Here is a 12567-nt window from a genome sequence, read left to right on the forward strand (position 1 = left end):
CCTCCGGAACCCATTGGGTCTATTGGGACAATGACCTGTTGTACAGCGAACAGAGAATCGCAGAGTTAGGGGCCAGTCGAGTACTAGTGGTGCCCCTCCGCTTTAGAGACTTCTTGCTAAACCTGGCCCACGATGTCCCCCTGGCTGGCCACCTGGGTCAGGATAAAACCTACAGTCGCCTGGTGACCCACTTTTTCTGGCCCAAGATGAGGAACGACGTACTCCAACACTGCCGATCTTGCCCCACGTGCCAGGCCAGCGGGAAGAGCGGCCGCAAGCTTAAAGCCCCTCTGCAACCTTTTCCAGTGGTCACCACCCCGTTCGAGAGGGTGGGGATAGACATTGTGGGACCCCTGGACCCCCGTACAGCACAAGGACATCGGTTCATCCTAGTACTGGTGGACCACGCCACCCGCTACCCCGAGGCTGTTCCCCTGCGAACTGTGACAGCCCCGGTAGTCGGCCGGGCCTTGATGGGGATCTTCTCCCGGGTGGGCTTCCCCCGAGAAGTCGTCAGCGACCGGGGCACAAACTTTATTTCAAAATACATGAAGTCCCTCTGGCAACAGTGTGGGGTCACCTACCGATTCACGACCCCCTATCACCCTCAAGGAAACGGACTGGTTGAGCGGTTCAACCGCACGCTCAAAGGGATGATTGGGGGGTTGGAAGAGCCCCTCCGTCGCCAGTGGGATGTGCTACTACCGTGCCTTCTCTTTGCCTACCGAGAAGTCCCCCAGAAGTCCCTCGGCTTCAGCCCGTTCGAACTCTTGTATGGGCACCCGGTGCGGGGGCCGCTCAGCCTAGTCAAAGAGGGCTGGGAAATGCCCCCTCTAAAGAACCCTCCAGATGTTTTCAAGTACCTCCTAACCCTCCGCAACCAGACCAGACGGTTCAGAGAGATGGCAAAAGCAAACCTGGAGGCCAGTCAGGAGGACATGAAAAGGTGGTACGATCAGAATGCATCCTCCATCGAATTTGAACCCGGCCAACAAGTGTGGGTAATGTCTCCCACCGAACCATGCGCCCTGCAAGACAAATGGACGGGGCCCTTCAAAGTAATCGAGCGCAAGAGCCCTGTCACCTATCTCATCGATATGGAATCTTCACGAAACCCTCTCCGGGTCCTCCATGCTAATAGACTTAAACCCCACTTTGTACGCTCAGAGCTCAGCCTCTTGATGGCAACCGACAATGGAACCGAGGAGGACTCCGAACCCCTCCCTGACCTCCTACGGTCTCGGGAGAAGGACGGCTCCGTGGACGGGGTCCGACTCTCGGAGGCCCTCACCCTGGAACAGCGCCAAGGCTGCCGAGACCTCCTGCTGCAGTTCGCCACCCTGTTCTCCCTCACCCCAGGGGTCACCCCCTGGTGCTTACACGACGTGGACACTGGAGACAGTCCCCCTGTCCGCCATCGGGCCTACCGCGTACCAGATCGGGTACGGGCCTGCATCCAAGAGGAGGTGGCCAAGATGCTCACGCTCGGGGTCATCGAGCCCTCAGACAGCCCCTGGGCCAGCCCAGTGGTACTGGTCCCCAAAACGGCCGCCCCCGGCGCCACGCCGGAGCTTCGGTTCTGCGTCGACTACCGGGGCTTGAATGCGGTCACCAGAACAGACGCACACCCCATCCCCCGAGCAGATGAACTAATCGACCGCATGGGAGCTGCCCGCTACCTCAGCATCTTCGACCTGACAGCGGGCTACTGGCAGATCGGTCTCACACCCCGGGCCCAAGAACGATCTGCATTCTCCACTCCTGATGGCCACTATCACTTCAAGGTCATGCCATTCGGCATGAAGAATGCCCCAGCAACATTTCAGCGGCTAGTGAACCAGGTCCTGGCAGGACTCGAAGAATTCAGCGCCGCCTACCTGGACGATATCGCTGTGTACAGCCGCCACTGGTCCGACCACCTCCACCACCTCCGAGAGGTGCTACAGGCCCTCCAACGAGCTGGCCTCACGATCAAGGCCAGCAAATGCCAAATTGGCCAGGGGTCCGTGACCTATCTCGGGCACCAGGTGGGAAGCGGTCTGGTGGCCCCTTTGCAACTCAAGATCGCTGCCATCCAGTCGTGGCAGCCCCCCATCACCCAGACCGAGGTCCGCGCCTTCTTGGGACTCACAGGCTACTACCGGCGGTTCGTGAGGGACTATGGCAGCATTGTAGGGCCCCTCACGGAACTCACATCCAAAAACCAACCCAAGAAGGTCAACTGGACCCCAGACTGTCAAGCGGCCTTCGAGAAGCTGAAGGCCGCCATGTGCTCCGCCCCGGTGCTCCAGGCCCCCGACTACAGTCGGGAATTTATCGTCCAAACAGATGCCTCCGACCATGGCGTTGGGGCAGTCCTTTCCCAGCTGAACCCCGAAGGACTTGACCAGCCAGTGGCTTTCATCAGCAGACGGCTCCTGGCCCGAGAACAACGCTGGAGCACCATCGAGAGGGAGGCCTTCGCCGTGGTGTGGGCCCTCAAAAAGCTCCGGCCTTATCTCTTCGGCACCCACTTCCGGGTCCAGACCGATCATCGACCCCTGCAATGGCTAATGCAGATGCGGGGGGAAAACCCGAAACTACTACGTTGGTCCATCTCCCTGCAGGGGATGGACTTCACTGTGGAACATCGACCCGGGCAAGACCACGCCAACGCAGATGGCCTGTCACGCTTTTTCCGCCTCGACGAGGAGAGTTCCCAAGAGGATGGGTGACTCTCCCCGCCTTCAGCTGGGGGGGACGCATGTTGGACAGGCCACGTGTAAGGCTTGCTCCCTCCCCGCACGACCAGGCCCGAGCCCCGCTCCTCAGGCGTTACACGCAACAACCACCCGTTTCCCGTCTCCTATAGGGCCCCTGCCCCTGAACATCTCCACATCGTGGGCCCGATTCCCTACCGGCCCCCTCGCCCGGCCTGGGCGCCATCTTGGACACGGCACCACGAGGCCGCGTGGCCTCCGATCAACCCTCGCCCCGGGCCTGGCCAGGCCCCGACATCCCGGCACCACCATCCACCCAGGAGGTGAGCAGACTACTTGGCAGGTCAATGGGAGAAAGAGGTGTCGATGGCTCTCCCCCGCCAGGTGCCGATCGCCCCCCAGCTCCCCCAGGCCCTGGCTCCACCCCCCTGCTGGGTGTCTGGACTCCCTCATCCCGGACCTCCCGACCTCCCAGTGCGAGGGTCCGGACATCAAAGGGCGCCAGACCTATAACTGGCGCAGCTCCAGAGCAGGAAGGCAGTTGTATCCTGGAGTCGAGAGACGCAGTGAAGAACTCATCCTTGACGGACTACTGGCGCTGCCGTAGCCCTGCCTTGCGAACTACCGATCTGCCTGCTGGCGCTGCCGCGGCTCTCTGCACCCATCTTCATCGGGACCTGCTGGCTCCGCCGCGGACCGTCACTACCTTCAACCATCCCGGGACCTGCTGGCTCCGCCGCGGCCCGATCATCTAGAACGCCGAGCTCGAGGATTGTGAGCTAATTCATCTACCACCACATCCCCCAGAGTGGTAACGAGACTGTCCCGCTACCCACCTTACCCAACCAAGAGACTAGAATAGAGGGGACCCCGGAGCCCAGACCTCCTTGTACCACCTCACCGTACTTAAAGAATTGCTTATAAAGTAACGTTGAACCTTATCCTTGTGTGGTGTACGTCAGTGGGGGGGAAGTTATTTGTCTGTACGATTGCTGGAGACGGATCTCCCCGGAGACCTCTCCCCTTATCCTCGGCCGACCCTCCCGGTCCGTCTAACATGGGAGTTTCCCTGGGCTCTGCATCAGCCTGTGCTCTGCCACCACAATGCTGGCTCCGCCCCCCTGGGGAGCGACTGATGACTCAGCCTGCACCTGGCCCAGGAAGTACCGAAGCTTGTCAACAAAGTGCTCCTGGCAGCCCCTGTCCACACAATGCTGGCTCCGCCCCCCTGGGGAGCGGCTGATGTGCCTGCCCTCACCCTGAATGAAGAAGCCAGAAGTACCCACCACAAGTGCTCAGAGGCTGAGAGCAGTTATGCAGAGGCCCCCCTGGCCTGTAAGAACAAAAGAAACTGGGTATAAGAGTAGGAGCCCTGCTCCTTGTAAATTAGATCCTGCTTGTGAACCAAGACGCCCCTCTGCCTGAGGAGAAGGAACCAAGGAAGCTGAAGGAGAGAGCCTGTCCCTATCCTGGGGGACTAAACCTGCAGTGGGAACCTTGCTGCCAAAGGAGAGGAAGACCCCTTTTGAAAGACTTTGCTTTTATTTTACTTTCAACAAACTCTTGTGCTTCCTAGCTGATCTCCAAGGGCCTGGAAGTGAGCTGGCCCCCTGACCTGAGCCCCAGGACCATTGGGCTCTTCCCCCCTGCCTTCACTGAAGAGTGCTGACCTGCCTGTGTCCCCGCCGCTGGAGCCGTCGCTGAATGCGCCTCAAAGACCTGCCCTGTGAATCCAGCCCGTGCTGTGCCGCCTGACTCCGTGTGGCCCCCGCTCCTCCTCGAGCCGGAGTCCGCACCGTAGCCTAATTTGGGCCGCCTTGCACTGTGCTACTTATTTCCCCCACGAGCCGCATTGCCACTGTCTTCAGGCCGCCCGGACCCGCCAGCTCGTACCCTGCACTCTCCAGTCCCCGAAGTTGCCCTGTGCCGCCGTACGCACCGTACGCTGGAAGCGTACACCTTTGCATTGGGCCGGTAAGCCACGAACGTACACCGCCTACGCCAGAAGCGTGGGAGATTGCCCTGTGCGCCCTGTGTCCTGATCCGGACTGCGGTGTAGCGCCTTGAAGCTACGGCCCTACGCCGCCCTCGTGACCGCCAGCCTGTGACCTGCATTTTGTCTCCCCTTGAGGCGCGCCGCACTGAGAGAGCCGCCCTGTACCCTGGAAGTGTACAGGCCGCTCTGTGCCGCCGCGCTGCCTCGGGGCTCCCTGGCATGCCACGAAGGATCACAGACGACCCAGACCTCCGCAGAGCCCCCTCGAGGTCCCGCCTGGACGCCCCGCCCTGCGGCGCCTCTCCACAGCCGGACCCCCGCCCTGCCGAGGAACGTCTCCGTGGCCTGCAGCTCTTCAAAGACATATCAGGTACATTGTGCAGCACAAACCCGGGGGCCGCAGTGGACCAAAAGGTCCGTTTCTTTTCCTTCCTCATGAGTCTCCTGCCTGCCTGGTAAGGAGACCCAGTGAAGCAGATCCACACCGAGCGCTATTTACAAGCGCAGCCCCTCTAAGTTGAAAGGATTGTGGGCAAGTGGTTAACCAGCTTGATTATTGATTTAACAGACGCTTTGCTGTAGGAACGCATAAGAAACGCCTAACCCAATTGTTTCAAAGTGTTATTCCTGATCCCAAGACACTTTTTAAAGGAAGCATTGTTTTACATCTCTGAAGTATTTTTAGAAAGCCTCATTTTTGTGCATTTCTTGGAGCAACGTGATTAATGCTTAAAAGAACGCTTTGCTGAATGAACATTGTTTTAAGAATCACCTGAAAAGAACTATTGCCATCCAACAAAAGTATTGTGTGCATCCTAATTTAATGTTATTTAAGGTCTTGTGATAAATCTGCTATCTTTTACATAAAGTCTACGTATTTTTATATAAATACAGCCTGGTGTCCATTTGTGGGGGGATCAGTGTTATTTACTGTGTGTGATTATGAATGCTTAACTAAATGCGCCCTAGAGATTAGCCTTGACTGCTCGCGCCACGCAACCTAGAGGGTGAGCAGGGGTTATTCTTAAAGGGTAGTTCCCTTGCCCTGACTAGAGGAGAGGGTCCCTGTTTGTCACAAGTGCATACTTGCGCCAACCAGAGACCCCCAATTCTAACACCTCTGATGCTGAGTCTCTGCCTGCCCTCTGATGCTGAGTCTGTGCCTGCCCTCTGATGCTGAGTCTCTGCCTGCCCTCTGATGCTGAGTCTGTGCCTGCCCTCTGATGCTGAGTCTGTGTCTGCCTGCCCTCTGATGCTGAGTCTGTGTCTGGTTAGTGCCCTTCCATTTCTGGTGCTTTACAGAAGTTTTAGGATCTTCTTAGGGTTTCTCGTTGTTCAAATGGGGGTCATTTCTGATCTGTAAATGTTTTCCTTGGCTTCATTGCTTGATTTTACTCGTGATAAAGAGTCACTCCTAGTTGTTGTAATGTCACTCATAATTACTCCGAAAATGTGACAATGTCACCCATAGCAATCCGAAACCTTGGCAGCTATGTTGTAAATGCTTGTTTTTTTTGTGATGCCAACTCTTATTTCTTTTTCTTCTCCCCGGTTGTATTTGTGAGGTGTGTTTGGCCCTCCTCGTGTGCGGGTCTTGGTTCTGTTGTGGGGGCTCTGGCGCCGGTGCCTGGAGTCCACGCTGTGTAAGAAAAATGCATCAAATAAAATAAATATAAATGAGTGAACCGGAACAGGAAATGGACCGTCTCGAACGAGGCGCGGACTCTCCCCACTGCTGGTGCGCATGCGCGCTCCTTACTGCGGCTCGCGCCTCCGTCTGAAGTGATTCAAGTGCGCATGCGCAGTACAGCTGGGGTCTCGTCGTGGCGCGGAACCAGGCGAGCCCGCGCAGACCGGATATCCGGCCACCGTGCTCTTCTTAAGATGGCGGCCGAGGGAGGCGTCTGCTGAGGTAGGCTCCGGAAGCGATCGCATGAGCACCCGGTCACCGTTCGGAGCCGCCCCTGCTGTGCCCGCTGCCATCGAAGGCTTCACTGCGGGAGGCCCCGGAAACCAGCAGAGCCGCCGGCGGGAGCTGTCACCGGCGGACACAGGCGGAAGAGGAAGTGACCCGCCTAGGCTCACGGGGTGCGGAGCCCCCCCCGCCGGGACTCCCGCCCGGGGACCGGCGCTCCGGCCGATGCGCCACACCCGCCCCTCGAGGCTGACCCTACCGGAAATGACCTCACAAGACCCAAGCCAAGACCATGGCATCATTGGCTAATGTTATGACGTTGTCATCGCCTCAGACACACGGACTGTGTGACTTTACACCCAGAAGCGGCCTCTCCAGACAAGGCGTGAGTCTTAGCCGCTGTAGCTGCTCTGGCCTCGTCGCCACGGCTGTGCCTCGCCCTCTCCAGATAGTGACTCTAAGGTGCCGCGGCAGCTCTGGCCTCGTCGCCACTGCTGTGCCGCGGCCTCTCCAGACAAGGAGTGACTCTTAGGCGCTGTGGCAGCTCTGGCCTCGTCGCCACTGCTGTGCCGCGGCCTCTCCAGATAGAGTGACTCTTAGGTGCTACGGCAGCTCTGGCCTCGTCGCCACTGCTGTGCCGTGGCCTCTCCAGATAGTGACTCTTAGGCGCTGTGGCAGCTCTGGCCTCGTCGCCACTGCTGGGCCGCAGCCTCTCCAGACGAGGAGTGACTCTTAGGCGCTGCGGCAGCTCTGGCCTCGTCGCCACTGCTGTGCCGCGGCCTCTCCAGACAAGGAGTGACTCTTAGGCGCTGTGGCAGCTCTGGCCTCGTCACCACTGCTGTGCCGCGGCCTCTCCAGATAGAGTGACTCTTAGGTGCTACGGCAGCTCTGGCCTCGTCGCCACTGCTGTGCCGTGGCCTCTCCAGATAGTGACTCTTAGGCGCTGTGGCAGCTCTGGCCTCGTCGCCACTGCTGGGCCGCAGCCTCTCCAGACGAGGAGTGACTCTTAGGCGCTGCGGCAGCTCTGGCCTCGTCGCCACTGCTGTGCCGCGGCCTCTCCAGATAGTGACTCTTGGGCACTGCAGCAGCTCTGGCCTCGTCGCCACTACTGTGCCGCGGCCTCTCCAGATAGTGACTCTTAGGCGCTGTGGCAGCTCTGTCCTCGTCGCCACTGCTGTGCCACAGCCTCTCCAGATAGTTACTCTTAGGCGCTGTGGCAGCTCTGGCCTCGTCGCCACTGCTGTGCCTCGCCCTCTCCAGATAGAGTGACTCTTAGGTGCTGTGGCAGCTCTGGCCTCGTTGCCACTGCTGTGCCGCAGCCTCTCCAGACGAGGAGTGACTCTTTATCGCTGTGGCACCTCTGGCCTTGTCGCCACTGCTGTGCCTCGCCCTCTCCAGATAGTGACTCTAAGGTGCTGCGGCAGCTCTGGCCTCGTCGCCACTGCTGTGCCGCGGCCTCTCCAGACAAGGAGTGACTCTTAGGCGCTGTGGCAGCTCTGGCCTCGTCGCCACTGCTGTGCCGCGGCCTCTCCAGATAGAGTGACTCTTAGGTGCTACGGCAGCTCTGGCCTCGTCGCCACTGCTGTGCCGTGGCCTCTCCAGATAGTGACTCTTAGGCGCTGTGGCAGCTCTGGCCTCGTCGCCACTGCTGGGCCGCAGCCTCTCCAGACGAGGAGTGACTCTTAGGCGCTGCGGCAGCTCTGGCCTCGTCGCCACTGCTGTGCCGCGGCCTCTCCAGATAGTGACTCTTGGGCACTGCAGCAGCTCTGGCCTCGTCGCCACTACTGTGCCGCGGCCTCTCCAGATAGTGACTCCTAGGCGCTGTGGCAGCTCTGTCCTCGTCGCCACTGCTGTGCCACAGCCTCTCCAGATAGTGACTCTAAGGCGCTGTGGCAGCTCTGGCCTCGTCGCCACTGCTGTGCCGCGGCCTCTCCAGACAAGGCGTGACTCTTAGCTGCTGTGGCAACTCTGGCCTCGTCGCCACTGCTGTGCCACAGCCTCTCCAGATCGAATGACTCTGAGGCGCTGCGCCAGCTCTGGCCTCGTCGCCACTGCTGTGCCGCAGCCTCTCCAGATAGTTACTCTTAGGCGCTGTGGCAGCTCTGGCCTCGTCGCCACTGCTGTGCCTCGCCCTCTCCAGATAGAGTGACTCTTAGGTGCTGTGGCAGCTCTGGCCTCGTTGCCACTGCTGTGCCGCAGCCTCTCCAGACGAGGAGTGACTCTTTATCGCTGTGGCACCTCTGGCCTTGTCGCCACTGCTGTGCCGCGGCCTCTCCAGATAGAGTGACTCTTAGGCGCTGAGGCAGCTCTGGCCTCGTCGCCACTGCTGTGCCGCGGCCTCTCCAGATAGACTGATTCTATCGCTGCAGCAGCTCTCGCCTCGTTGCCACTGCTGTGCCGCGGCCTTTCCAGATAGAGTGACTCTTTATCGCTGCAACAGCTCTAGCCTCGTCGCCACTGCTGTGCGGCGGCCTTCGCAGCTGGACGCGCTCTCTTCCCTCTGGAGACCTTCCTTGGATAACAGCTGATCGAGGACAGCAGGTTTCTGCTCCCTCTGGTGCCTCTACCACCCACGGGAGAGGGTTCAATTCCAACTCGGCAAATGTGTAGCCCGCTTGGTTTGCGAGTAGGTTTACATGTAGGAAGCAGGTTTTTAAACCAAGGTAAAAGGACTGCTTAGAAATTTTGAAGCATGGCATCCTCCACTCCTTTTCAGAGCTAGGCAACTTTACTCAGAAAGAAACCACTGCGAGTTTTTACATGTTTTCCCTGAAAAAAATGTTCTCTTAAATACAACAGTGAGAAGTGAGTTAGGCCCCTTGAAGCTTTATGCCTATTTACCATAATTTTGCTTTAACGTCTCCTCTTTAAAAATTGAAGAACGGATGGCTTTAGTTCATTCACAGTTATAAGGGGTGTATATTATATTGCTATAGCGTGAGCCTAACCGAAAGTCAGTGGAGCTCTGTACAGGGTTAAACACAAGCATGAAGTCATCACATGGCCTGTGGACTCTTAATGTAGTGTGATGTAGTATTCTTTTAAAGATGAATCTTCAACTCCAGGTCCAGGGTGCATAGATGGAAAAGGCCTGCTACATTGTTCTTTCTGTTACACTTCTTAATCTGCAGATAATCCAAACGTCACTGGGTGAAACCTCTTAATTATGAATCATAGTTGATAATTATAGTGCATAACTTGTTGGAAACCCTGCACAAAGGTTGAGTGTTGGAAACAAGCTTTTTAGGTCTCGCCTGAGCCAGCGTGTATGCGCTGCTTTGCGAGACATTAAGTAACTACTTAGAAAACTGCTACTTCCTGGCCACCAGCTTTCCAGAATGCGCACAAGCACGCACACGCGCTGCTGCACGCGCATTGCTTGCGTTCTTCACGTCATCACGATCACTTTTTTCAGACAGACGCCGTCTGCCTCAGCCTACCAGCAGCAATCCTCACTCAAAGTACGCCCCCTCCGGGTGGTTCGCATAGAACTCCACCCTCTTCTTCCTAATGCTGCTATGTCTACTCTCCCGCTCACTGTCTCCCCTGAAAGCTCCTTCTCCCTGTACCGCCCACCTCCTCTCAACAGAGCTGTCATGCCCTCCGCAGCCGGTGTTCCGCATCTGGCTTGCTGCAAGGTCTCTTTCTCCGATCTTCACTTCTCTTGCCTTTTCCCTAATCTTACTACTCTAGCCCTACCTGATCTCATTCTTGCAGTTTTTGTCTCACTCTCACTGCCTCTTACTTTCTCATTGTGGACACTTTTTCTTTCCGCATCGACTCTTCGCTATTTGCCTTATCGTGTCTGACCCTCCCATTTCTTCTAATCTGCCTCCATATGCATTTGCTCCACCCTGTTTCCGTCTCTCTCGTCCCCTTTCACCGTTTTCTGCTCCCCCTCTGACCCGCGCCTCCACCCAGTGCGCAAGCGCCTTACAATTGAGTCTGATAACAACTGTCGCAGGACTGAATTTAGGTAAGACTCTGCTTGGGTAAATAGCTTCGCAGACCTAAAATTATGATACTTATCAGCCATAAAAAACTTCAAAGGAGGCACAAGGCGAGTTAGGTGCAAAGGACCAGCTTGCTGCCTGATACTTGTTTTTTTTGCGTGGCTTGCAGACTCATTATCCCCGCCTCTTTAGCCCACCCCTTCCCCCGGCACCACATTACCTTGGAGCGTGCATTTGTTTATGCCTGGTCTTGCCCGCTGCTGATTCTTCCTGCCTCGTAAGCATTTCTGGGCAATCTGGGGCTTGTAACACTCAGCCCCTCCCCCTCTCGTAGCTTGTTGCAGTCAGCAATCGACAGATACCATGGCCAGTTCCCCAGCAGACACTAAAGACATACAGTAGTCCCTTGAGCAGACCGGGGGTCAGTCGATTAAACCAAGGTGCAGCATCTGGCTCATCTCTTTGTCTTCCACTTTTTGTTCTGTCCTGGAATAATCATTACCAGGCATTGAGAACAGATAGATTAAGGAGCCGGGGGCCGCTCCAGCATCAAAGCACCACAGCTGTGTGCAACATTGCATGAGCAATCCTTTGTGTGACATCTCGTAATTAACACATCTTTTTCATTCTTATGTCCACTGGTAGCAGACAATGTCAGTAAAAGGGCATTTCGTTCACAATTCTTCAAGCACAGCTTTTCTGTGGTTTGTGGAGTTATTTCTAACAGCACCCATTTTTGTTAGACCTGGGGAGAAGTGCGATTTTTACAAAAGAACACGTTTTATGGGCAATAAGGGAGTAAAATAAAACGGTTTAAGAAATACAAAAATACGTATTCCCATGAGGAATCAGTAAAATAAATACTTTTTGTTTTCATTAAATAAACTTTTAAAAATAAAACGGTTGCACATGTGACCATTCTAATACGATTGTGTTCCTTGTTCACTGTCCTCATAACATATCTTGACAAAAAACGTACTGCAAATGGACCTACTAAGGTGGCTTCTGTAACAAACATCATGCACACCAGAGGCCATAACAGTTATGGTTCAAACGGAGAATAACGGGCAGAGAGGCTGGGGAGTACGGGTAGACTCATGATGTTTCACACTCTCAACCAGTTACATCCTTCTCGTGCACCATAACAATAGTCTTGAGGTATTTAAACCTCCTGTGTACTTAAATGTACATAACTTTATTGATTTTAAAATTATTGTAACAAGAGCACAAATAACAAGCATTTGCAATGTAATAGGTCTCACATTTACGCTAGTTTAAACTATTGGCATTGGAAATAAACATAAAATAAAAGGCATTGTCATTTACAATGCCAATAGATCAAACTTGTGTAAATGCCCTCACTCTATCTATTGCCATATATCTATTGCCCTCACTCTATCGCCGTCACTTAATCTGTCTATCTATCTATCGCCCTCACTCTATCTATCGCCCTCCCTCTATCTATCTATTTCCCTCCCTCTATCTATTTCCCTCCCTCTATCTATCTACCGCCCACCCTCGTCTATCTATCTCGCCCTCACTCTATCGCCCTCCCTCTATCACCCTCCATCTATCTATCGCACTCACTCTATCTATCGCACCACCACAGCATCACTCAGCACCACCACAGCATCACTCAGCATCACCACAGCATCACCACAGCATCACTCAGGGGCACCACAACATAACTATGCGCTACCACAGCATCACTCGTCGCCACCACATCATTCAGAGCCACCACAGCATCACTCAGCGCCACCACAGCATCAATCTGTGCAACCATTCAACAACAACTGGTTCAAATATGTTCTCTCAATGTTTCAAGCTTTATTACAAATGTCACAAAAAGATGTTAATATTTCACTTCTGTTCTTGGATTTTCGTCACAGTAAAATACACTGAACATAATCTTCTCAAAAGTTATTTACAAAATTTTAAGCTATTGCCATTATAAATTACAATAACTTTTATTTAAGTATGAATTATTTCAAAAAATAAAAGCCA

At 55.2% G+C, this 12567-nt stretch overlaps 1 protein-coding gene across 3 annotated transcripts in view; it reads left to right on the plus strand.

The window, feature by feature from the left end:
* The first annotated feature begins 6524 nt into the window (after positions 1-6524).
* The window catches only part of LOC144773671 (uncharacterized), an 88123-nt gene continuing 82080 nt past the window's right edge, over positions 6525-12567 (plus strand). For all 3 annotated transcript variants that reach the window (XM_078658823.1, XM_078658824.1, XM_078658825.1), the window contains exon 1: positions 6525-6607. The gene's annotated coding sequence lies outside the window, so the exon portion shown is untranslated. The remainder of the gene's footprint in view (positions 6608-12567) is intronic.

This window comes from Lissotriton helveticus, chromosome 8 (genome assembly GCF_964261635.1).
Source record: "Lissotriton helveticus chromosome 8, aLisHel1.1, whole genome shotgun sequence".
In the NCBI taxonomy this organism is placed as follows: domain Eukaryota; kingdom Metazoa; phylum Chordata; class Amphibia; order Caudata; family Salamandridae; genus Lissotriton; species Lissotriton helveticus.